The sequence below is a fragment of the Triticum urartu genome, chromosome 3A (genome assembly GCF_056163025.1).
Source record: "Triticum urartu cultivar PI428250 chromosome 3A, HENAU_Tu73, whole genome shotgun sequence".
NCBI classification, from domain to species: Eukaryota; Viridiplantae; Streptophyta; class Magnoliopsida; order Poales; family Poaceae; genus Triticum; species Triticum urartu.
In genome coordinates, this window is record NC_141875.1 from 599076039 (window position 1) to 599100728 (window position 24690).

A 24690-nucleotide genomic window follows, 5' to 3' on the forward strand; every position below is an offset into this window, starting at 1 on the left:
ATGGCCAACGCAACCAAAGATGCGCAGGAACCTGACGTCAGGTTTCCTCCCGTACCACGCCTCGTATGGTGTCATGCCATCGACGGAGCGCGTGAAGCTGCGGTTGAGAATGAAGGCAGCGGTGAGCACGGCCTCCCCCCAAAACAGGTTGGGCACCTGCTTCGCCTCGAGCATGCTCCTCGCCATGCCCAGGAGTGTCTGGTTACGCCGTTCGACAACGTCATTCTGCTGCGGTGTGTATGGCGCAGTCAGGTGCCGCTGCACACCTCTCTCCTCGGAGTGTTTGTAGAACGTGGCCGAGGAGAACTCTCCACCACGATCGGTGCGGCGCACACGAAGCTTGTGCCCGCACTCCAGCTCGGCTGCGGCCTGGAACTTGACGATGGCGCGCGCGGCTTCATCCTTCGTCTTGAGCAGCTCCACCCACATGAAGCGACTGCGATCGTCGATCAGCACGAGCACGTAACGCCGCCCCCCAGGTGTTGGTGGAGAGACGGGGCCGCATAGGTCACCATGCACAAGCTCCAGTCATGCCGTCGCCCTGTACTTGGCCTTCTGCGGGAAAGGGATGCGACGTTGTTTCCCTGTGAGACAGGCTCGCACAGCTCCGTGGTGTGAGCAATGTGTGGGAGCCCGCGCACTAGCTCTTTCTTGGCCATCTTCTCTAGGCCGTCGAAGTGTAGGTGGCCGAGCCTTGCGTGCTAGAGCCAGGCGTCAGAGAGCGCCCCCGCAACAAGGCACACTGGATTCACAGGCGTGAAGACGAGTTTGTATAGGCGACTGATGGAGCGCGATACCTTGACGAGGAGCTGCCCGCGATCATGGAGGATGGTGAGTACGCCACGCCGGATGTGCACATCGTACCAGCTCTCATCCAGTTGTCCCAGACTGACCACGCTATTTTTTAGTGCAGGTATGTAGTACACCTAAGTGAAAGCGTTGTGATCACCCGTCTCGACGGCAAACACCACCGTCCCACGGCCGCAGATTTGCACCATTGATCCGTCAGCAAAGCGCACCGTGCCAGACACCAACCTGTCCAGCTCTGCGAAGGACTCCAGGGAGCCTGTCATCTGAGTCGTGGCTCCAGTGTCGAGGAACCACGACTGCCGCCCCTGATCACTGTCGAGGGAGGGCGTGATGACGACCTTCTCTTCATTCAGAAAAACTTGGCCGACGTTGTGCACCGCAGAGTTGCACTATGCGGTCACTAGTATTGATGCAGGGATGGCCGCGTGATCTATGCCCTCGCGCACTTCCTCGACACACGCCATCATGAGGCCAGGACCGCCGTCCTCCTCTGCCTCGACGAGGTTTGCGGCCGCCGCCGGCAGTGCTGCACCTGCCTTGGCAGCCTCGTCGCGCTTCTTCTTGCGGAAGTCTTTGGCCTAGTGGCCTTTCTTGCGGCAGTAACGGCACTGGTCCTTGTCCATGCCTTGAGCCGAGCCAGGTGGAGTCGAGGTAGGTGGCGGCTGGCCACTCCTGTTGCCGTGGTCGTCGTTCTTGATGGCAGAACCGCCGCCACGGGGCTGGCGCTTGCGTGCTTCCCACTGTTCCTGCGTGAGCAGCAGCTGCCCACCTGCGGAGCTGCTGCCCTGGTCACCATCCATGCGCTCCTCGATCGCGCGCAGATGGCCCGTGACCTCCTCGACAGTCAATGATGCAGGGTCGAGAAGGGTTTCCATCGAGAAGGCGATCTGCGCAAAACGCGAAGGAACTACTCAAAGGAATTTTGTCACTATCTTTTCTTCGTCGACGGCGTCCCCCAGTGAACGCAGTGTAGCGGCGAGGTTGGATATGCGGATGGAGAAATCCTAGATCTTCTCCCCGTCCGTGAACGCCACGGTCTCGAACTCCGTTCGGAGACGCCGCAGTCGTCCATCGCGCACACGATCAGGTCCCTGGTACTGGATCCGGATCGCCTCCCACGCCGCTTTGGCCGATCCCTTCACGATCAACATGAAGTGCATGTCGGCCGGTGTTGATCGGAGTAGCGCCGCCAGGGTCTTCTTGTCGTCGACGCGAGGGACGGCATCATCCTCGATCGCATCCCAGATCGATGCGGCCTGGAGGTTTACCTCCATGACCATCGCCCAGTACGTGTACCCGCCACGCGTCAACATCGGGAACTACAGATTTGCGTCGGAGCCAATGCTGGACTCACGCACGACCTGTTGCACGACCACTTCACCGCCACCACGTCGAACTCTACTCCCGCCGCGGGTGGGCGAGCGCCGTCGCTGCTTCGCGAATGGAGGAGTTCGCGACTGGCGCGGCGCGCCGCTCTATGACATGGCCACAGGTTCTAACCACTCTGATGCCAATTGTCTCCCTAAACTCTAGCTCGATCGTGAGAGAGAGAGAGAGAATTCTGAGAGGAAGAACATGCAGAGACACTGAAGTTTTTTTTGTGCTGCACTCAACACCTGCAGCTTTTCTGTGTTTGCTCTTCTTATTCATCAAGAGTACACCAACGTGCCCGAGCAACGTGCTCCACTACTGACCACGTCCATCCCCATGATCCAAGCTTCGTGCTGGGCCTACTACGACTGAGCCAAGGTGCACAAAACACAACTAATTGGCGAGAAAAAACGCTAACAGAAAAAACGACTAGCTACTGTCGAAACTGAATGTGTCTAGCGACACTTATCTGAAGAAAACAAACTAAATTCAGAGAAGGCGGAGGGAGACAGGGTTTAAGCCAACAGACTTCACCGACGCCTTCGTCCGCAACTTCACCAGCACGTACAAGCGGCCACCCAAACCTCGCCAGCTCTCCTTGTGCGTGCAACTTCACCAGCACGTACAAGCGGCCACCCAAACCTCGCCAGCTCTCCTTGTGCGTGCAAGGACATTGAGTACTTCACTGCAGGATGCCGAGAGGGCACCCTCCTCAAGCACAGGCTTCTCTGCGATGAGCCGGAGACCCTCGATGAGCTGCTAATCATAGCAGACAAATATGCCACGGCCGACTCCTCCATGAAGACGGAGATCCAAGTTAGTGCGATGGGCAAGGTGGCTCCTCAGGCTCCTCGAACCCCGGCTGGAGACGCCAGTCGGCGTCAACAGCAGAATGACCACAAGCGCAAAGCCCCACAGCAGGCTTCCACCAGTTGGCAGGTGGCGACAGTCGAAGACCAGCAGCCAGAAGGGCAGCCTTCGCCCAAACACCAGAAGGGCGGCAAGCCCAACTGGCAGCCAGCTTTCTCATATAAGCAGACTTTGGATGGACCCTGCAAATTCCATAGTGGCGAGAAGCCGTCCAACCACCCCACTCGGAAGTGCCACTGGCTCACCAGGATCGCCAAAGGAGACGACCTTTTACCTCCCCCACCTGCTGGGCAGCCGCCTCCTCCTCCGCCCCAGCAGCTGACGGCCAGACCAGTCAGCACGATACAAAACGAGTACCCAGAAGAGCATGGAACCTATGTCGTGTTCACCAGCATGGCTGATGATTGATGCAGCAGGCGGCTGTAGCAGCAAGAGGTGAATGCAGTAGCATCTGAGACACCAGAGTTCATGCATTGGTCTAAGAAGCCCATCAGCTGGAGCAGAGCTGACCACCCGGAAGTAATGCCCAAACCCAGCTCTTATGCCTTGGTTTTGAATGCCACCTTTGCCACGGACAAGCGAGCTGCTCGCTTCTCCAGAGTCCTGATAGACGGCGACAGCAGCATCAACATCCTGTATAAGGATACCATGGAGAAATTAGGAATCAGACAGAGGCAGCTTCCGTCCAGCCGAACAGTGTTCCATGGCATAGTTCTTGGCCTTTCCTGCTCACCAGTCGGCAAAATTCTTATTGACGTCCTCTTTGGGGACAAAGATCATGTCCGCCGAGAGACAATTTGGTTCGAGGTGGTGGACCTTGAGAGCCCATACCATGCGTTACTTGGCCGGCCTGCCCTGGCCAAGTTCATGGCTGTCCCCCACTATGCCTACCTCAATATGAAGATGCTGAGTTCCAAGGGGATCCTGACCATAACTGGCGACTACAAGAAGTCGTCTGCCCGCGCAACAGAAAGCAGTCGGCTGGCCGAGTCCCTCGTGATCGCAGCCGAGAAGCGGCTCCTTGATCGGGTTGTGGCGATGGCAAGCAAGCAGCCAGAGATGCCGCCCGATCCCAAGGAGTCGGAAGCTGAGGGCTCATTCAAGCCAGCCAAAGAAACGAAGAAGATACCCTTGGACCCAGAGCACCCGGAGAGGTACGCTGTCGTAGGTGCAAACCTCGACAGCAAATAGGAAGGCGAGCTCGTCGATTTCTTCCGTGAGAATCGGGACATCTATGCATGGTCCCCCAAATACATGCCAGGTGTCCCGACAGATTTCGCCGAGCACAAATTACATGTCTGGTCTGATGCCAAGCCAGTCAGGCAGCCCTTGCGCCGCTTGTAAGAAGAGAAGAGAAGAGTTGTTGGAGAAGAGATAGCCCGGTTGCTGGCAGCCGGCTTAATCATGGAGGTGTTCTTTCAAGAATGGCTAGCCAACCTGGTCCTGGTACTGAAGAAGAACAAGCAATGGTGAATGTGTATTGACTACACTAGCCTCAACAAAGCATGCCCCAAGGACCCGTTCGCTTTGCCAAGGATCGACTAAGTGATAGACTCCACAGCCGGATGCGAGCTGTTGAGTTTCTTGGATGCATATTCGGGATATCACCAGATCAAGTTGAACCCGGCCGATAGGCTGAAGACCGCCTTCATCATGCCGTTTGGAGCCTTTTGCTACTTGACCACGACGTTCGGCTTGAGGAACGCTGGTGCCACCTTCCAACGTTGCATGCAGAAGTGCCTCCTTAAGCAACTCGGCAGAAATGCCCACGTTTACGTGTACAATGTGGTGTTGAAGACGGAGAAGCGTGGAACACTGCTGGAAGACCTCGAGGAGACCTTTGAGAACTTGCGCCAATTTCAAATCAAGCTCAACCTGGAGAAATGCGTCTTCGGAGTACCAGCTGGCCAGCTTCTTGGCTTCCTGGTCTCTGAACGCGGCATAGAGTGTAACCCTATGAATATCAAGGCCATTGAGAGGATGGAGGTACCCAGCCGACTGCTGGACATACAAAAGTTCACCAGCTGTTTGGCATCCATCAGCCGATTCATCAGTCAGCTGGGCGAGAAGGCTTTCCCCCTATACCAACTCATGAAGAAGACCACTTTTTTCAAGTGGAACCACAAGGAGGACGAAGCTTTTCTCCAACTGAAGAAGATGTTGAGTACTCCACCTGTCCTGGCGGCTCCAACTCCTAAGGAACCCATGCTCCTCTACATCGCCTCCACCAACCGAGTAGTCAGCACAGTCATCATAGTAGAGCGCAAGGAGGAAGGCAAGGCACTACCAGTCTAGAGACCGGTATATTATTTAAGTGAAGTACTGTCGACCTCCAAGCAAAACTACCCCCACTACCAGAAGATGTGCTGTGGCATGCACTTTGCCGCCAAGAAATTGAAGCCTTACTTCCAAGAGCATCCAATCATTGTGGTTTGCATGGCCCCTCTAGCCGAGATCATCGGGAGCCAGGATGCTTCGGGTCGAGTGGCCAAATGGGCCATAGACTTGGCCCCCTACACTATCTACTACCAGCCTCGCACCGCCATCAAGTCGCAAGCGTTGGCCGACTTCCTCGTCGACTGGGCCGAGACCCAATATCTGCCGCCAGCGCCCGACTCCACCCATTGGCGAATGCATTTCGACGGCTCCAAGATGCGCACCGGCTTGGGAGCCGGCATCATCCTCACCTCTCCCAAAGGCGACAAGCTCAAATATGTGCTGCAAATCCATTTTGCCGCCTCCAACAACGTCACCGAATACGAGGCACTAATTCACGGGCTCCGGCTGGCCAAAGAGCTCGCCATTCGCCGGATCCGGTGCTATGGTGATTCCAACTTGGTGGTGTCAGGACCCCGATTCCAAGCCACATCGATCTAGCCGGTAACACCTCATATCACTTTGCGGCCTCACGCACGGTATCCCACGGGTGTTGCCTTACCATGGCCCGGGACCGTTTGCGCCTTTTGGCTCACGTATATGATAGTGTCGCTAGCATACATATGATAGAGAACCCGGGCCGACATGGCTAGTCGTGAACCCAAAGCGGCACAGACCTATGGAGACAGGCATACATGAATCACATCGAGCATGTCGGTCATCAGCGAGTGATTCCGGGCTGTAGCACTGGGCTAACAGGCCTCCGGAAGTCACCGCGTGACATTCCCCTGAAGGGAAAGATATAGGAACGAAGTGAAACACATGCCGGCCAGTCAAGTGTCCTGAACAGTAGTGCTGGGCTAGCAGGACACCGGTGAACCGGGCTATAGCGGACTACAATGGCTTGAGGAACACTAGACTACATTTCCCCATAAGAAAGGCTGCCAAGGATAAACAACTAGATTGTCGGATCCCACTCATACCAAGCATTTCAATCATACACACAATATGCCCGATATGGGTACATACAACATGGCATCACAACAAAACTCTACAACTCAAGTACTTTATTTAAAGGCTCCAGAGAGCCATACATAACATGTTCATACAGACAGGGGTCACATGACCCGACAATCAAGTCATACAATCATACAAGCACATGCGGAAGCAACTAGTCTGAGTACAGACACTAGAAAGAAAGAAGGCTTCTCGAAGCCTGTCTATCTACATAGGGCCCTCCATGGCCAGGATCACCACCTGGGTGGCTAGTCACTCGTCGACGTCAAGGTCTACGTAGAACCCATCGGAGGGGGCGGTGTTGTCGTCTGAAAACAGTAATTAAGCAAACATGAGTACAAGGGTACTCAGCAAGTCTTACAACAGAACCTACTATACATGCTTATTCTCAAGAAGGAGGTGGGGTTATTGCAGCAAGCCAGCTTTGACTCTTGGCTAAGCTATCCTACAGAACTCCACCAGTAAAATAGTTTTCGCACACGAGTCCACTACTCACCAACACAATACTCCACCGAGGATCCTCCCTCGTCGTCCTACGAGAGGGCCATTCTCGGTACTCACACGTATCTTGAGTCTTTTAGTAGTATCCATTAACTCGTCTATGAACTGCATAGGCAACCAAGTAGTCCTTTACCGCGGACACGGCTATTCGAATAGTTTTATACCCTGCAGGGGTGTACTTCGTCACACATGTTCCCACCACTTAGCGTCTGCACACGACATGTGCTCGGCAGACTTCAAGCGAAAACCGACGTGGGTGTAGACCACGACCTGACTAACCTCACAAGTCTCTAGTCCAGGTTTATCGCCTATTCAGGTTCCATCCGCAAGGAAATCCGGCCGGGGTGTCCTCAACGGCCCCAAACGATGTGTACAGGGTCCCGAGACGCCAAACGGGTGCCCGGCATACACGGCCACAGTGTATCTACCGCATCATAGCCCACCCCTAGGGTCAGCGCTACGCACGGCCGCCAACACATGTCCTACAAACACCAGAAACTAGTTGCAACTCCTGGATAGAGGGCGAGAGGGGTCAGTAAGTCGAGCGGGGTCATATTTCAGGGCCCAATGTGTGGTAGTAGCTGAATCTTAAATCACGCATACCGATCTCAGTTCTTATGGATGGTCTCAATGAAACAACCCACCATGTACTCCTACATGGCCTCTCATCGATACCTTTACCAAAACATGTTCAACACATTCCTCCCATTACCGACATATCATATCACTCTAGCCCATCACCCAGATGAACCAGACCTGACACAACTCTAAGCATAGCAGGCATAGCAAGGTAGGAATCACATACATGGCTCAATCAACTCCTACACATGCTAGTGGGTTTCATCTAGTTACTGTGGCAATGACAGGTCATGCAGAGGATAAGGGTTCAACTACCGTAACACACAACAGTTTGAATCGCGTTGTCTTAATGCAGTAAACCAGAGCAAAAGTGAGAACATGGTTTTGTATCGGAATGATCAATGGGTTGCTTGCCTGTTGTAGTGGTAGTAGGGTACTGCCCTTCAGACGGATACTCGGGGTTATCCTCGGAGGCAGAACCTACCACGGAAGACACACCGAAACATAATCAACACATGGCAATATGCAACAATACGATGCATGCTATGACATGGCAAGATGAAGGTGTCTTGGCCTAATGCAAGCTAAAACAGAAAGGGATGAACTCATTTGAGTCAAAGATTCAATTATTAGCTTATTAAACATGGCTTTATTAGTGCATTACCTCATTCTGCTTAAACAGCAAGGTTAACTTGTTTTGTCATGCACGAAACCATTACAGATGGATAGATTGAATTTTTCTGATCATTTTTCATATATAAATCTTTGCATTTGGAGCTATGGTTGATTTTCTATGATTTTTAGAAGTTTTGATTATTTTATGGAATTTCCTATTAAAGAATAAATATAGAAATTGAATTAATGCGTCACCACTGCATCACTGTGATGTCAGCAGGTCAAAGGCGCCAGCCCAGGTCAAACCTGACTAGTGGGCCCCTTCTGTCAGTCTCTTAGCTAACTAACAGAGTTGGTTAGTGTTTAGTTAGCACTAAACTGGGTTAGTTAGGCTCTGGGCCCACATGTCAGTTAGAGAGGGGCAGTTAACGACGTCATTAACCTCTAACAGAGTGATTAGCTCTAATTTAAACTAATCTAAATTAGTTAGAAGCCGGCCCCACACATCAGTGTCTCAGATGGAGTCCAACTGGGGTCAAACCCCTGGTCAGCGGGGCTAATCCCGTCGGCGAGGCCGAGACGGCGGAGAGCTTCGGATTTGGTCCTCCGATGACCAAATCGCCGGTGGAGATGGGCTACGCGTAGCTGGGGAGCTGTCGCATCCAGTGGTGCAAGTGGTTGGACACGGGAACGCCGGAAGCGACGCCGGCGAGCTCGACAGCGGCGGCCGAAGTTCGGACGGGGTTGGGTTCGATGCTACGGTGCACGGGAGAAAGAGCTGGTGGTGGCTACGGGCTCCTGGTGCTGCGCTGAGCACAACGATGAGCTTGGCTTCGAGCCACTATGGCTCTAGCCACGACGGCGCCATTGCTGGCGGCGGGGAGCTTTCGGGTGCGGTGGAAGTGGCGACTACAGAGGCCAAACAAGCACGGGAGCTAGGGGAAGAGGAAGAGGAGCTCACAGCGGGGTCGGAGAGGGGGTCAGCGAGCTCGGGGAGGTCCTGGCGGCGATGAATCGACTGGAGACGGCTCGGGTGCCCGAGGTTGAAGACGAGGGCGAAGACGGCGTTCGGTGGCGTTTGGAGTCGCGTGGGTCAGCGGAGAGGTCCAGGGCGACGAGGCGGAGCTATTGGGCTTGTCGGAGGGGCGAGGGGGTGGCTCTGGTGACGTCTACTGCGAACGGCAGCGAGGATCGCGCTGGACCATCGCGGGAGAGGGTGAGGGAGACGAGGGGGAGAGTGAGGGAGGATGAGAGGGGGACGTGGGGGTCGGCGTGGCATCCCTGGACGTCTCCAGGGCGTCGGCAGAAGCAGGAGGTGGCCGGCGTGTGGCCGCGGGCGCCGGCCACACGCTCCTCGTCCTCCTGGCGGGAGGAGGACAACGACTGGCAAGGCCAGTCAGCTGGGCCAAGCCAGGTGGGCTGGGCCAGCACAGGTAAGGCCCAGGTGGGCTTCCCTCTCTCTCTTTTTTTGATTTGTTTCTGTTTTTCTATTTAACTGCAACTGTTGGGCTTTATTAAAAATACTAAAACGTTTCCAAAAATCTTGAAAATAAATGTGGGCCCTGTTTAGAATATTTCCAATAGTATACATTTATTTCCAGAATTATTTGAGCATTTAAATTATTTTATAGCATTTAAATGCCCAAAATCAAATACTTATGATTTAATTCAATGACCTTCTATTGACCTAGAAAATTGTGCACCAATTTTACCAGAGGTTCTAACCCAAGACAAAGAGAGTGAACTTTTTAGAAGGGCATTTTAGGTTCATTGAAAAATAATTTTAGTAAACCCTAGTTGTTTCCAGGGGGTGTTGGGGGTTCTGTCTTCCCCATTTCAAATTTAAGAGGAATTTAAACATGATGCACACTCTAATGCTTGAACTAACTAGGGTGTGACAACTCACCCCCACTCAAAAGAATCTCGTCCCGAGATTTAGGATCCTCCGGGAAGAAGGTGGGGTACTCGAGTCGAAGACGATCCTCCCTTTCCCAAGTGGCTTCTTTCTCGGAATGGTGTGACCATTGAACCTTGAGAAACTTGATATTATGACGTCGAGTGGTACGCTTGGCTTGATCAAGGATACGAACGGGATATTCCCGATAGGAGAGGTTATCTTGTAGATCAAGCATTTCGTGGTCCACTCCACGGATGGGATCCGCAAAGCAACGCCTGAGTTGAGAAACGTGGAAGACATCGTGAACTCTGGAAAGATGCAAAGGTAGTTCCAATTGGTAGGCAACTTCTCCTCGTTTGGCAAGAATGCGAAAGGGTCCAATGTAACGAGGAGCCAATTTGCCTTTGATACCGAAACGATGGGTTCCCTTTAACGGAGTAACCCGAAGGTAAGCCTTCTCGTCGACTTCATAAGTCATAGGCTTATGTTTACGATCATATTGACTCTTTTGACGAGATTGGGCTGTTTTCAATTTCTCACGAATAACGCGAACCTGCTCTTCTGCTTCCTGAATCATATCCGGGCCAAAGAGTTGTCTTTCCCCGGTTTCTGACCAGTTAAGAGACGTTCGACATTTTCGTCCATAGAGAACTTCGAAAGGAGCCTTGCCCAAGCTAGCTTGATAACTATTGTTATAAGCAAACTCCGCGAATGGAAGGAAATTCTCCCAACTCATTCCGAACGAGATAACAGAAGCTCGGAGCATATCTTCCAGAATTTGATTAACTCGTTTTACTTGACCACTTGATTGAGGATGGAAGGCGGTACTAAAAGAGAGACGAGTTCCCATAGCATTTTGGAAACTTTCCCAAAATTGAGAGGTGAAGAGACTCCCACGGTCTGAGTTAATTTCCAATGGAACACCATGAAGAGACACTATTTGGGAGATGTATAAATCGGCTAGCTGGCTAGTGGTGATACTCTCACGAACAGGTAGGAAATGGGCTACTTTGGAAAGTCGGTCGATCACGACGAAGATGGCATTATTCCCTCTCTTGGTTCTGGGAAACCCAGTGATGAAATCCATACTGATTTTATCCCATTTCCATTCAGGAATAGCCAAAGGTTGAAGGGTGCCAGCAGGCCGTTGATGCTCTGCTTTAACACGACGACAAACGTCGCAATTAGCAATGTATTGAGCGATTTCTCTCTTCATACTAGTCCACCAAACGGTTCTGGAAGAAGATAGCACCCCGCTTATCCATGGAAAAACATTTAGCAACTCCGCTAGCAATGTTTTCCCTAATCCGGGATAAGCCCTTATCACGCTTCTGGGTAGCTATGATTTGATCCATAAGGGTAGGTTTCGCCACCAGGGTGGATAGGAATCCTCGAGGAACAATGTGAAGATTAAGCTTACGGAATTCCTCATGGAGAAGTGGTTGACTTTGTTGTAACATTAGGTTGTTACAATAGGATTTACGACTTAGTGCATCAGCCATGACATTGGCTTTGCCCGGGGTGTAAGTTATTCCTAAGTCGTAATCCAAGATCAACTCGACCCAACGTCTTTGCCTGAGATTCAAATCTCGTTGGGTGAAGATATATTTCAAACTTTGGTGATCAGTGAAGATCTCGCAACGATTACCGAGGAGGTAATGTCGCCAAGTTTTAAGTGCATGGACTACAGCTGCAAGCTCTAGATCATGTGTGGGATAATTTTCCTCATGTGGGTGTAATTGCCGTGAAGCATAGGCAATTACCTAACGATCTTGCATGAGTATGCAACCTAGTCCTTGTCGCGAGGCGTCGCAATAGATAATAAAGTCCTTGGAGAAATCTGGTGGTACCAGTACAGGAGCAGATGTCAGGCGTCTTTTCAGTTCCTGAAAGCTGAACTCACACTGTGGAGTCCACTCGACCTTTTTATCTTTCTTGAGGAGTTCAGTTAAAGGTTTAGCAACCTTGGAGAAATTCTCGACGAAGCAGCGACAATAGCTCGCTAAGCCAAGGAAGCTCCGAACTTGCTTAACCGTCTCAGGTGGAGTCCAATCAAGGACGGCTTGAACTCGCTCGGGATTGACAGCAATACCCTTACCAGAGATTACATGGCCTAGATAGGTCACTTCTGGCAACCAAAATTCACACTTGGAGAATTTGGCATAAAGGCGATGCTCTTGAAGTTTCATCAATACCAGCCTTAGATGTTCGGCATGTTCCTCTTCATTCTTGGAGTAGATGAGTATGTCATCGAGGTATACTACGACGAATTTATCCAAGTACTCCATGAAGACCGAGTTCATTAACCGAGAGAAGGTAGCTGGGGCATTTGTTAAACCGAAGGGCATGACGGTGTACTCGTATTGGCCATAACGAGTAACAAAGGCCGTTTTGGGAATGTCCCCGTTTCTGATTTTGATTTGATGGTAGCCCAACCTCAAATCCATCTTGGACAAGACTGAGGATCCAGCAAGCTGATCATACAGATCGTTGATCCTGGGAAGCGGGTATTTGTTCTTGATGGTGACCAAGTTGACAGGTCGGTAATCCACAACCATTCGATCCGTTCCATCCTTCTTCTTAACGAAGAAGACGGGACAAGCCCAAGGAGAGGAACTAGGACGGATGAAACCCTTTTTCAAGGACTCATCGAGTTGGTTCTTAAGCTCGGCTAGTTCTAAGGGTGCCATCTTGTAGGGTCTTCTAGAAATTGGAACGGTTCCTGGAACAAGGTCTATCACAAACTCAACATCCCTGTCAGGTGGAACACCTGGCAGTTTTTCTGGAAAGACATCTGGAAAGTCTCGGACTATCGGAACATCCTCAAGGTCTGTAAGGGGGTTGGCATTTAGGGAGTAAAGTTGGCGCTTGGCCACTCGGGTTAAGACATTGACTGTCTTGCCCGATGGGTGAGTAAGTTGAACGGTTCTAGTGGCACAATCGATCTTAGCATAATGAGCTGACATCCAGTCCATACCCAAGATGATGTTTATGTCTGAGGACTTGAGAGCTATTAAAGATGCAAGGAAGACAAGTCTATCGACAAGAATTTCGTTCCCATGGCTTACTCTAGAAGTTTGCCATCTAGAGCCAGGGATTTGAATTTCCATGTTAGAGGGCATGTCACAGAATGTCGTGTTATGCAATCGAGCATACTTCTCGGATATGAATGAATGAGATGCTCCAGTATCGAAAAGAATAGATGCCGGATGGCAGTTAACAAGGAGCGCACCAAGGACGACGTTCGGATCCTCATGAGCCTCCTCGGCTGAAACATAGTTGACATGGCCACGTGCAGTGGTGGCCGGCTTGGCATAGAATGTTTTTCCCGCGGGCTTACCACGGCCAATGGACTTTCCAGTTTGATTGGAGTTGTTGTTCTGGGGACACTCTCGACTATAGTGACCCGGCTCTCCACACTTAAAGCATGTCACCATATTGGGGCGTGGAGAAGCGTTAGCAGCGGGGCCCATAGGGCTTGGGCGGTGCAAATTGCTGGTTAGGACGAGGCGCCTCAAAGGATGGCCTCGGAATGAACCTGGGTGGCAGCGCCATGCTTGGGATCCACACCCGGCGCTTCTGAGCTCCAGAGCCGGATGAAGAGCCAAAATCACGGGAGTGCTTGCGTGAAGCATCATAATCAGTCTGGCCTGTCTCAGCACTGATGGCTTTATTGACCAACTTCTGAAAAGAGGTGCACTCGTGCAGATGAAGATCACGGCGAAGCTCAGGGCTAAGTCCCTTGCGGAACCTTGCCTGCTTCTTAGCGTCAGTAGATACCTCTTCAGGGGCATAACGTGCCAGATTCCCAAATTCACGACTATAAGCATCCACAGTCAGTCTTCCTTGGGTGAAGTTGCAGAACTCCTCCCTCTTGCGATCCATGAGACCTTCCGGAATGTGATGCTCACGGAAAGCCTCACTGAATTCAGCCCAAGTAGTAATTTGGCCGACCGGGCGCATTGCTTCAAAATTTTCGCACCAGAGGCTAGCAGGGCCTTCAAGATGGCAGGCAGCGTAAGTAACCTTGTCGGCTTCGGCTACGTTGGCAGAACGTAGCTTGTGGGTGATGCTGCGAAGCCAGTCATCCGCGTCGAGGGGCTCGACGGAATGGTTAAACTTTGGTGGGTACAGCTTGATAAAGTCATTGATTGACACCAAGTCATTTCGCGGATGGCGTGCAGTGTTCTGCTCAATCCTCTCTAGAAGGCGGTTAGTCTCACGCTTGTTTCTTTCCGCCTCCAGCATTACTTCGGCCAGAGAAGGCGGGTGAGGAAGATTTTCACCCCTAGCTGCACTGGCTTCCCCCTGCTCCGAGGCAGCAGGTTTGCTACGGGTGTTGACCATCCTAGGAGAAAATAAGACAACGGTTTAGATAAGGATGGCTCAAGCTTAGCAAGGAAGTGCAGAATGTAATGGATAACACGGAATGCAGAGATGTTCATCCGTATGTCATGGTAATATAGAACTGCGATATATATACCAACAGTCATACACATCATACATAGTTTAGTACAAGCCCAGGCTACAGTACAACTATGATGAAAGACGTTACATCTCATCAGAGGCATCCCAAGCTCCTATACATTATTTGTCTACACCTCCGGAATTGATTACACACAAAGTCATATTCCACAAGTCACGCAGGACAATGGAGATACAACTACTACAATACTAGTGGTACTACTACTAACTCAGACAGCTCCGTAGTAGTCCTCATAGAAATCACCTCCATAGCCTGGAAGTTCAACCTGACCATCCGGGAACAGACGGTCCTGAGGAGCCTGTGGACCATAGGGGCTAGGATGAGGTCTTGGACCAACAAACGGTGGCCTGCGGGGACCATGGGGTGGGGTGATGCCTCCCACATCACGCCAATCCACCATGTCTAGCAAAGCAGATCTCACAGGATACAGATCCCTTGTATCCATACATCCAGCTTGCACCGCAGGTGCAAACCGAGTCAATGTAGCCCAATGATCAGCACGGGTATTGAAAAGCTCCAGCCTCAAGGCCCGATTCTCTCGGTCCTTATCTTCGAGCATCTCGGCAGTGGTACGAGTTAATGAGTCCTCCTGAGTGGAGTCAGCATAGATAGCCTGAAGATACCCTTGCGCTCCCGGAAGTGAAGCTGGCATGTAACGGAAGTCGGTGTTCCGAAGCAGGCCAGTCCGGACTCGCATGATGGTCATCATGGAATAGGCAGCATCCTGCACAGCCATCTCAATAGTAACCCCGAGTCTATAGGAACAGTGAAGGGGCTCGGTAGATCCAGGATAAGAAGGAAATATCCTGACGGTGCAGAAAGATTGGCTTTGATTAAAGTCTCGGAATTGCTCTTCGACGGTGTATTCGGGATACCAACGGTAACCCGTCTCAATCATTACCCGGACTAACATAGCAGTATGACCGGGCACGTCGAGGCACCGGGTTAGGCGAACCACTTGGTTTTGAACACGGTTGGCCATCTGAAAGCACAACCACAATGCAAAGACATCAGAATTTCTAGGGAAAATTGGACAGCATATCAGCTGTAAATGCTCAGAAAAAGATTTGAGACATCCACAACAGTTCGCAATACCACTCAACAACATCATATCAAGGTTCTGATCCAAATAGCAACATACTAAAATAGTAGAAACTGAACTGGGGCTTGTAGCAACAATCCTATAAGCTACTACGGATTAGTAACACGTGAACCTGATAGAAGAAGAGAGCCTAGTCCTTAACCCACATTGAATGAGAAGAGAATGACTCAGATCAGAGGCATAGGGTAAAGGACTAAAAGAGCCTTACGTTCCCTCCCACAATCAATTCCCCTACATATTACTAAAGCATTTCTAGACTCGACATCGACCAGCTTGGCTCAACAAACCTACAGGCAGTCCGGCTCTGATGCCAACGCTGTCAGGACCCCGATTCCAAGCCACATCGATCTAGCCGGTAACACCTCATATCACATTGCGGCCTCACGCACGGTATCCCACGGGTGTCGCCTTACCATGGCCCGGGACCGTTTGCGCCTTTTGGCTCACATATATGATAGTGTCGCTAGCATCCATATGACAAAGAACCCGGGCCGTCATGGCTAGTCGTGAACCCAAAGCGGCACAGACCTATGGAGACAGGCATACATGAATCACATCGAGCATGTCGGTCATCAGTGAGTGATTCCGGGCTGTAGCACTAGGCTAACAGGACTCCGGAAGTCACCGCATGACATTCCCCGAAGGGACAGATATAGGAACGAAGTGAAACACATGCCGGCCAGTCAAGTGTCCTGAACAGTAGTGCTGGGCTAGCAGGACACCGGTGAACCGGGCTGTAGCGGACTACTATGGCTCGAGGAACACTAGACTACATTTCCCCATAAGAAAGGCTGCCAAGGATAAACAACTAGATTGTCGGATCCCACTCATACCAAGCATTTCAATCATACACACAATATGCCCGATATGGGTACATACAACATGGCATCACAACAAAACTCTACAACTCAAGTACTTTATTTAAAGGCTCCAGAGAGCCATACATAACATGTTCATACAGACAGATGTCACATGACCCGACAATCAAGTCATACAATCATACAAGCACATGCGGAAGCAACTAGTCTGAGTACAGACACTAGAAAGAAAGAAGGCTTCTCGAAGCCTATCTATCTACATAGGGCCCTCCATGGCCAGGATCACCACCTGGGTGGCTAGTCACTGGTCGACGTCAAGGTCTACGTAGAACCCATCGGAGGGGGCGGTGTTGTCGTCTGAAAACAGTAATTAAGCAAACATGAGTACAAGGGTACTCAACAAGTCTTACAATAGAACCTACTATAAATGCTTATTCTCAAGAAGGAGGTGGGGTTATTGCAGCAAGCCAGCTTTGACTCTTGGCTAAGCTATCCTACGGAACTCCACCAGTAAAATAGTTTTCGCACACGAGTCCACTACTCACCAACACAATACTCCACCGAGGATCCTCCCTCGTCATCCTACGAGAGGGCCATTCTCGGCACTCACACGTATCTTGAGTCTTTTAGTAGTATCCATTAACTCGTCTATGAACTGCATAGGCAACCAAGTAGTCCTTTACCGCGGACGCGGCTATTCGAATAGTTTTATACCCTGCAGGGGTGTACTTCGTCACACATGTTTCCACAACTTAGCGTCTGCACATGACATGTGCTCGGCAGACTTCAAGCGAAAACCGACGTGGGTGTAGACCACGACCTGACTAACCTCACAAGTCTCTAGTCCAAGTTTATCGCCTATTCAGGTTCCATCCGCAAGGAAATCCGGCCGGGGTGTCCTCAACGGCCCCAAATGATGTGTACTGGGTCCCGAGACGCCAAACGGGCGCCCGGCATACCCGGCCACAGTGTATCTACCGCATCATAGCCCACCCCTAGGGTCAGCGCTACGCACGGCCGCCAACACATGTCCTACAAACACCAGAAACTAGCTGCAACTCCTGGACAGAGGGCGAGAGGGGTCAGTAAGTCGAGCGGGGTTCAGGGCCCAATGTGTGGTAGTAGCTGAATCTTAAATCACGCATACAGATCTCAGTTCTTATGGACGGTCTCAATGAAACAACCCACCATGTACTCCTACATGGCCTGTCATCGATACCTTTACCAAAACATGTTCAACACATTCCTCACATTACCGACATATCATATCACTCTAGCCCATCACCCAGATGAACCAGACCTGACACAACTCTAAGCATAGCAGGCATAGCAAGGTAGGAATCACATACATGGCTCAATCAACTCCTACACATGCTAGTGGGTTTCATCTAGTTACTGTGGCAATGACAGGTCATGCAGAGGATAAGGGTTCAACTACCGTAACACACAGCAGTTTGAATCGCGTTGTCTTAATGCAGTAAACCAGAGCAGAAGTGAGAACATGGTTTTGTATCGGAATGATCAATGGGTTGCTTGCCTGTTGTAGTGGTAGTAGGGTACTGCCCTTCAGACGAATACTCGGGGTTATCCTCGGAGGCAGAACCTACCACGAAAGACACACCGAAACATAATCAACACATGGCAATATGCAACAATATGATGCATGCTATGACATGGCAAGATGAAGGTGTCTTGCCCTAATGCAAGCTAAAACAGAAAGGGATGAACTCATTTGAGTCAAAGATTCAATTATTAGCTTATTAAACATGGCTTTATTAGTGCATTACCTCATTCTTCTTAAACAGCAAGGTTAACTTGTTTTGTCATGCATGAAACCATTACAGATGGATAGATTGAATTTGACTGATCATTTTTCATATATAAATCTTTGCATTTGGAGCTATGGTTGATTTTCTATGATTTTTAGAAGTTTTGATTATATTCTGGAATTTCCTATTAAAGAATAAATCCAGAAATTGAATTAATGCGTCACTGTGACGTCAGCGGGTCAAAGGCGCTAGCCTAGGTCAAACCTGACTGGTGGGCCCCTTCTGTCAGTCTCTCAGCTAACTAACAGAGTTGGTTAGTGTTTAGTTAGCACTAAACTGGGTTAGTTAGGCTCTAGGCCCACATGTCAGTGAGAGAGGGGTAGTTAACGGCGTCATTAACCTCTAACAAAGTGATTAGCTCTAATTTAAACTTATCTAAATTAGTTAGAAGCCGTCCCCACACATCAGTGTCTCAGATGGAGTCAAACTGGGGTCAAACCCCTGGTCAGCGGGGCTAATCCCGCCGGCGTTGAGTCGCAGGCGAGGCCGAGACGGCGGAGAGCTTTGGATATGGTCCTCCGGTGACCAAATCACCGGTGGAGACGTGCTACGCGTAGCTGGGGAGCTGCCGCATCCAGTGGTGCAAGTGGTTGGACACGGGAACGCCAGAAAGGACGCCGGCGAGCTCGACAGCGGTGGCCGGAGTTCGGACGGGGTTGGGTTCGACGCTACGGTGCACGGGAGAAAGAGATGGTGGTGGCTACGGGCTCCTGGTGCTGCGCTGAGCACAACGGTGAGCTTGGCTTCGAGCCACTGTGGCTCTAGCCACGACGGCGCCATGGCCGGCGGCGGGGAGCTTTCGGGTGCGGTGGAAGTGGCGACTACAGAGGCCAAACAAGCACGGGAGCTAGGGGGAGAGGAAGAGGAGCTAACAGCGGGGTCGGAGAGGGGGTCAGCGAGCTCCGGGAGGTCCTGGCGGCGACGAATCAACCGGAGACGGCTCGGGTGCCCGAGGTTGAAGATGAGGGCGAAGACGGCGTTCGGCGGCGTTTGGAGTCGCGTGGGTCAGCGGAGAGGTCCAGGGCAATGAGGCGGAGCTATTGGGCTTGTCGGAGGGGCGAGGGGGTGGCTCTGGTGATGTCTACGGTGAACGGCAGCGAGGATCGCGCTCGGCCATCGCGGGAGAGGGTGAGGGAGACGAGGGGGAGAGTGAGGGAGGATGAGAGGGGGACGTGGGGGTCGGCGTGGCATCCTTGGACGTCTCCAGGGCGTCGGCAGAAGCAGGAGGTGGACGGCGTGTGGCCGCGGGTGCCGGCCAAGCGCTCCTCTTCCTCCTGGCGGGAGGAGGACGACGACTGGCAAGGCCAGTCGGCTGGGCCGAGCCAGGTGTGATGGGCCAGCACAGGTAAGGCCCAGGTGGGCTTCCCTCTCTCTCTTTTTTTTGATTTGTTTCTGTTTTTCTATTTAACTACAACAGTTGGGCTTTGTTAAAAATACTAAAACATTTCCAAAAATCCTGAAAATAAATGTAGGCTCTGTTTAGAATATTTCCAACAGTATACATTTATTTCCAGAATTATTTGAGCATTTAAATTATTTTATAGCATTTAAATGCCCAAAATAAAATACTTATGATTTAATTCAATGACCTTCTATTGACCTAGAAAATTGTGCACCAATTTTGCCAGAGGTTCTAACCAAAGACAAAGAGAGTGAACTTTTTAGAAGGGCATTTCAGGTTCATTGAAAAATAATTTTAGTAAACCCTAGTTGTTTCCAGGGGGCGTGTTGGGGGTTCTGTCTTCCCCATTTCAGATTTAAGGGGAATTTAAACATGATGCACACTCTAATGCTTGAACTAACTAGGGTGTGACAGGTGGTCCAGCAGTCGTCAGGCGATTGGGATGCCAAAGATGCAAACATGGCGAGCTACCGCTTCCTCGTACAGCAACTAAGTGGATATTTTGAGGGGTGCGAGTTTCTCCATGTGCCAAGAAACAACAACGACCAAGCAATACCGTCCGGCGTCGCCCTTCAGTGCCTCCTCAAGCCGTCTGTCAAGCCATCGCCAGAGTCAGACTCTATCTTCATGCCAGCTCCTCCTGAAGCAGTCGGATCCGACGCTAGAGCCCCGCAGACGGCATGAGTATTCCGGCAGGCGGCGCGGGGATCGTGGCAGTCGCACCCGGCCCGGGGACTGCGGCGGTCGTCCCGGAGACTCCAGAGCCTGGCCCGGGGACTTCACCGACATAGCAAGTAGCTGCCAACTCCAACCCACCGCCTCCCGGCCCAGCCGCCCTCGTCCAAGTCGCAGTCCGGACAGTTGCAGAAATTGCAGCCCCTTCATGGGCCCAGCCCATCCTCAAATTCCTGGTGAGCAAAGAGCTGCCAACTGATGAGATCTTAGCTCGACAAGTGCAACGCCGAGCGGCAGCCTACACCATAGTCAACAGAGAGCTTGTAAGGCACAGTGTAACTGGTATCTACCAGCGCTGCGTGGAGCCGGAGCAAGGCCAACACTAGTAGAAAAAGGGTCAAACATGAAGCACATTAGTGCCGGTTTGAATTTGAGCCGGCACTGATGTGTGCATTAGTGCCGGTTCCAACTGCTAGCCGGCCTCTCTCATTAGTACAGGTTCATGGCGAACCTTTAGCACCGGTTCGTGCCACGAACCGGTACTAAAGTGAGTGGTGGTAGGATGTTGTCAGTCCGGGGCCCCTCTAGCACCTTTAGTACCGGGTCGTATCACGAACCTGTACTAAAGGTCGTCCTACATAGACCCTTCATCCACCCGAGCTCGCTCTGTTCTTCCCCTTTCCCCTCTCCTCTCTGTTCTTTCCCCTCTTCCTCTCAAGCTAATCACACATTTTTCGCAAAATTTGTCAAGATTTGAAGGCCCCCATCCATTCAAATGATCACAAAGGTTAGCAATTTTGTCCTTTCATCTCTCACTGCTAGATTAGCTCATGCAATGCTTTATATAGTGATTGATTTTTGAGTTTAGTAATTTGGGAGGAACTATATATATGTGCTAGCATTTGATTTATATGCAATTTGAGGTCAAAAATAACACTTAGTGTGGTTTACTTAGTACCTTCTAAATCCCCGTCGTAACCACCGTCGATAGCTCGCAACGTCCCGTCGTCGGCACCACCTTGTGGTGAGCCTCTTGTTCATGAAGTTTTATATAAAAAATTGATGTTTGTGTGATTTGGATATATAGTTACTCATATAATTATCTTACCCATACGTTGTTTGTTATACATAGTGCCATGGTTTTGATATCCGTCCCCGTCGGCCCTCATCCGGGTTATGATTCGGATGTGATATATCCTCTTTTAAAACTATTCATTGCATTTCGTGTTTATGACAACTTATGCCCATCAAGTTGACATAGATATTTGTATGTAGGAGGTAGTTGAACCAGAAATTCCAACCGACCCTATTGTCGAGAGGTTAAATTTAGTTGAAAGAGAAAACGAGGATTTGAAGGAAAAATGGAAAAGAATTGAGGGGGAGAAGATGGAATTGGAGTTGCATGTTGCCGATGTCGTCGATGATCACAAGATTAAGATGGATAAAATGCGCTTGAAGATTAGAAAGATTAGAAGATATGCCATTCATAGTGAGGCTTGGTATCATTATGCTGCTGGATCAATTGTTACCTTAGTTGCGATCTTGATCACATTTGTTGTTGCATTTAAATTATTTAGCTAGAGAGTTATTTGTTTGTTGCATTTAAGTGTTGTATGATCTTTATGTATGAACTTTATGTATTGTATTAATTTGGTGTTTTCGGTGCTGTCTATTGAAGATGAGCCGGCAATGGATGTACGATGACCGATGCTCTCCCGAGTTCATTAATGGCGTGCGTACTTTTCTGCTTGCGGCTGAGGCAAACAAGCGGGCGGATGGTTTTATGCCTTGTCCATGTGCTGGCTGTAAGAATGGTCACAATTACTCTACGTCAAGAACCATTCACGTCCACCTGTTTGAGTCCGGTTTCATGCCCACTATAATGTTTGGACCAAGCATGGAGAAAGAGGGGTTATGATAGAAGACAATGAAGAAGAAGAGGACGACGACAGCTATCTTGGTCATGGGTTCCCTGAATATGATGATACAACAATGAGGGAAGAAGCTGAGCCGGTAATGCGGGAAGAAGCAGAGCCGGCAATGCGGGAAGAAGCTGAAGAAGAGGCATCGGATGAGCCCGTTGATGATCTTGGTTGGGCCATTGCCGATGCAAAGAGAAACTGCGCAAATGATTTGGAGAAGAAGAAGTTGCAGCGCATGTTAGAGGATCACAAAAAATTGTTTTACCCGAATTGTGTAGGTGACAAGAAAAAGCTGGGCACCATACTGGAATTGCTACAATGGAAGGCAGAGAATGGTGTATCTGACAAGGGATTTGGAAAGTTTCTGGTAATGATAAAGAATATGCTTCCAAAGGACAACAAATTGCCCGAGAGTACGTACGAAGCAAAGAAGGATGTCTGCCCTCTAGGGTTAGAGGTGCAGAAGATACATGCATGCCCTAATGATTGCATCCTCTACCATGGTGAGTACGAGGATTTGAACGCTTGCCCAGTATGCGGTGCATTGCGCTATAAGATCAGCCACGATGACCCTGGTGATGTCGAGGGCGAGCGCCCCAGGAAGAAGATTCCTGCCAAGGTGATGTGGTATGCTCCTATAATACCATGGTTGAAACGTTTGTTCCAAAACAAAGAGCATGCCAAGGCGATGCGATGGCACAGAGAAGACCGTAAGAAAGATGGAAAGTTGAGAGTACCCGATGACGGGTCGCAGTGGAGAAAAATCGAAAGAAAGTACAGGAAGGAGTTTGTAGATGACGCAAGGAACGTATGGTTTGGTCTAAGCGCAGATGGCATTAATCCTTTTGGGGAGCAGAGCAGCAACCATAGCACATGGCCTGTGACTCTATGTTTGTATAACCTTCCTCCTTGGTTGTGCATGAATCGGAAGTTCATTATGATGCCAGTGCTCATCCAAGGCCCTAAGCAACTCGGCAACGACATTGATGTGTACCTAAGGCCATTAGTTGAAGAACTCTTACAACTGTGGAATGGAACAGGTGTACGTGCGTGGGATGAGCACATGGGGGAAGAATTTGACCTAAAGGTGTTGCTGTTCGTGACCATCAATGATTGGCCTGCTCTCAGTAACCTTTCAGGACAGACAAACAAGGGATACCATGCATGCACGCACTGTTTGGACGATACCGACACTATATATTTGGCTAATTGTAAAAAGAATGTGTACCTGGGACACCGTCGATTTCTTCCGAGCAGGCATCCCATAAGAAAGAAAGGCAAGCATTTCAAAGGTGAGGCGGATCACCGGACAAAGCCTCACCACCGTACTGGTACCGATGTACATGATATGGTCAAGGATTTGAAGGTGGTCTTTGGAAAGGGTCCTGGTGGACAACCTGTTTCGAATGACGCTGACGGACGCGCACCCATGTGGAAGAAGAAATCTATATTTTGGGACCTGCCCTATTGGAAAGACCTAGAGGTCTGCTCCGCAATCGACGCGATGCACTTGACGAAGAATCTTTGTGTGACCCTGCTTCGCTTCTTGGGCGTGTATGGGAAGATAAAAGATACACCTGAGGCACGAAAGGACCAGCAACGTATGCACGGAAAAGACGACATACATCAGGGTCTTGCAAGGTACGCTCTTACCAAAGAAGAGAAGGAAATCTTCTTTGAATGCCTGCTCAATATTAAGGTACCGTCTAGCTTCTCGTCGAATATAAAGGGAATAATAAATATGGCAGAGAAAAAGTTCCAGAACCTAAAGTCTCATGACTGCCACGTGATTATGACGCAACTGCTTCCGGTTGCATTGAGGGGGATTCTACCGGAATACGTTCGATTAGCCATTGTGAAGCCATGTGCATTCCTCAATGCAATCTCTCAGAAGGTAATCGATCCAGAAATCATACCAAGGTTAGATAATGATTTGGTGCAATGTCTTGTCAGTTTCGAGTTGGTGTTCCCACCATCCTTCTTCAACATCATGACGCACGTCCTAGTTCACCTATGTGAATAGATTAATGTTTTGGGTCCTGTATTTCTACACAATATGTTCCCCTTTGAGAGGTTCATGGGAGTCTTAAAGAAATATGTTCATAACCGTGCTAGGCTAGAAGGAAGCATCTCCAAGGGCCATGAAAATGAGGAGGTCATTGAGTTTTGTATTGACTTTATTCCTGACCTTAAGCCGATTGGTGTTCCTGAATCGCGGCATAAGGGCAGACTAGATGGAAAAGGCACGCTAGGAGGGGAACAAATAATATATATGGACGGACATTCTCTCACTGAAGCACACTACACAGTTCTACAGAATTCCGCCTTGGTGGCTCCATATATGGATGAACACAAGAATTCGCTACGCTCCAAACACCCGGAGCGGTCTGATGACTAGATTACACATGAACAAACCAGGA

The 24690-nt window shown here is 50.2% G+C and overlaps 1 pseudogene; it reads right to left on the reverse strand.

Moving 5' to 3' along the window:
• Positions 1–1388: 1388 nt before the first annotated feature.
• Positions 1389–2090, reverse strand: LOC147980717 (uncharacterized; annotated as a pseudogene).
• Positions 2091–24690: the final 22600 nt, after the last annotated feature.